Below are 3,016 nucleotides of genomic sequence, written 5' to 3'. Positions count from 1 at the left end.
GCAATGGCTTTTACTGTGATATTCTTCTTACAGGCCGCCATAATGGCCATCTTTGAGAATCTGTCGACGACCACAAAAACACAGTCATTGTCATGCTTAGTAGAAGGAAGGCTTGACATGTAATCCATGGATATGGATTCCCAAGGTCATCTAGGGGTAGGTAGTGGAGTATAGAGGCCTTGCTTCTTGATGGTCGGTTTGGCAATGGCACAGTAAGTGCAGGATCTGATGTACTTCCCGACATCCTATCGAATATTTGGCCAATAGAAATAATTCTGCAGTACTGCCAATATTTTCTCAACACTAAAATGCCCAGTGGCCTAACTGTAGTGTGCTTTCCAAATCATCTTCGCTCGCTCGCTTGAGGGAACACAAAGGTGTCCCAAGTGGCACAGCAGGGAATCCTTGAGGTGATAATATGGAACTTGCTGACCCTCCAAGAGCATCTGATATGTGCGGCCAAATTTTGGGTCACTTTTGCAGAGAAGTACCCAATCAGAAGTTTCATGCCCACAAGCGTTGAGAACGGTGGTTAACGCCATGAGTGGTGGTCGGCTGAGGATTTCTACAAAATTATTGGTGCTACCATTCTTATACTTGATATTCAAATGGAATTGTTGTAGGTATGTGGACCACTTTTGATGGAAATCATTCTGAAACTTCCCTTGCATCTATATGAACTGTAAGGGTCGCTGGTCTGTGTGGATGATCATTTCCTTCCCCAAAATGTAATGCTTCCATTGTCGATAGGAATGCACAATAGAAAACATCTCTTTGTCATAAGTGGGATACTTCCAGACTGTGTCTGAAAGTGTTTCCCTGTGATATGCCAATGGATGCCCCTGTTGAGTAAGGACTGCCCCAATAGCATAGTCAGAGGCATCTGTCTCGATCTCAAATAGTTATTGCAAGTCTAGTAAAGTGAGCACTAGTGCAAAGGAGATGAAACATTTCAACTCTGCGAATGCTTTCTGTTAAGAATTAGAGCAAAATAATTTTTCTTTCACTCCTCCCTTGGTGACTTTACTGAAGGGCAAACCCTAAACATCCAAATACCTAACCCTAGGAGATGAAGTTCCAATCTATGGGCCCCGTTTGCGTAAATTGGTACATCAACTTCCCAGGGTCGTAACTTTCGCATACGATCTCATTTTGATATGCACAATACCTTGTTAGAAATATTTATCCAATGAATACAACTTTTGGGGACCATGTTGCTCTTGGTTTTCCCAAAAAAAACGTCGTTTAGGGCCTCAAAACAACTCTGAAAGTTGAAGACCTGAAAAACTTCCAAAAATAGTAAATTGTGCTACAAATAAGGAAACTGAAAGAAACAATGGTGGGGGTCAAAGTGGAATAGGGTGGTGGCCACTAATATCCACCAGGATCATTCCTCCCCCCTTAGGAAGCAATGGTCCCCATTACATTGAGTTCCTCCATGAGATGAGGAAACTTCTGTCGAACTTGGTCCCTGGTGAACCACTTGCCTGCTTTGAAAACTCGATACAGTTGGATCCTTTGTTGTCAGGTGTTCTTGATCTGCATGTCCATGATTCGATCAGTTTTGGCTTCTTCATGAAATCTGGATTTAACTCTGTAGGTGTGAGTTGTTCTGCAATGTCTGATGTGTCCAACAATGGTGGGAAGTATGGTCGAAGGTGGTCCACATTGAAAACTGGGTGCAGGCCAAGGAAAGGGGGAATGTTGAGCTCAAATGCATTGTCACCCACAACCTTGGTAATGGTGTAAATACCATATCGGAGTGGTCTGAGTTTTTGATAGGCTCTGGTAAGGTGTTCCTTCTGCAAATGCAACCAGACTTTGTCGTCCACATGAAACTTGTGTGGCACCCGATGTTGATCATGTCACTATTTGTACTTGGCGTTTGATATCTCTAGAATTTCATGGACCTACTGGCAGATATGTTGGATGTGATCAATGAAGCTATTTGCCTTATTGGCTTCCAATTGGACATGAGTTGAATCTACCTAAGTAGCTGCAAATGGTATGGCCACATCAATGGAACATAGTGACTGGAATCCCAGACCCACCTTAAAAGGGTTGTGGCCAGTCACGCTGTGGAGAGCCACATTATAGCTGTGCTAGACATAGGGAAGGCTCTCATCACATGTGTATGGATGTTTTGAATTGTACATGTGCAGAATGTGTACAATCATCTTGTTGACGACTTCTGTCTGGATATTAGTTTGGGGATGGAAAGATATGGACTTAGTGAGCCTGGTGTCCAGCATCGACTAGAGACTGGACCAAAATGTACTGAGGAAGCTGCTATCCAGATCTGAGATGATAGAATGTGGAATCCCATAGTGTACCCACACTTGTTCAAGGAAGAGTTTAGTAGTGGCTTCTGTTGTGATATTCTTCTTGCAGGCCACCATAATGGCCATCTTCGAGAATTTGTTGACAACCACAAAAAAACAGTCATTACCATGCTTAGTAGAAGTAAGGCCCGACATGTAATCCATGGAGATGGATTCCAAAGGTCTAATAGGGGTAGGCAGTGGAGTATAGAGGCCTTGATTCTTGATGGTTGGTTTCACAATGGTGCAAGAAGTGGAGGATATGATGTACTTCCCGACATCTTGTCGAATATTCGGCCAATATAAATACTTCTGCAGTACTGCCACTATTTTCTTGACCTTGAAATGCCCAGTGGCCTGACTATAGTGCACTTCCCAAATCATCTTGGCTCGATTGCTTGAAGGAACACAAAGGTGTCCCAGGTGGCAGAAGAGGGCATCCTAGAGGTGAAAATTTGGAACTTCCTAACCCTCCAAGAGCATCTGGTATGTGTGGCCGAATTCTAGGTCGCTTTTGTAGAGAAGTGCCCAATCAGAAGTTTCATGCCCACAAGAGTTGAGCACGGTGGTTAACGCCATGATTGGTGGTCGGCTGAGGAAGTTTACAAAATTATTGGTGTTGCCCTTCTTATAGTTGATATTCAAATGGAATTGTTGCAGGTATGTGGACCACTTTTGATGGAAATCATTCTATA

The sequence above is a fragment of the Pinus tabuliformis genome, chromosome 6 (genome assembly GCF_031772625.1).
Source record: "Pinus tabuliformis cultivar Carrire ecotype Pingquan chromosome 6, CPIR1, whole genome shotgun sequence".
NCBI lineage: Eukaryota > Viridiplantae > Streptophyta > Pinopsida > Pinales > Pinaceae > Pinus > Pinus tabuliformis.
This window is presented reverse-complemented; position numbering follows the sequence as displayed.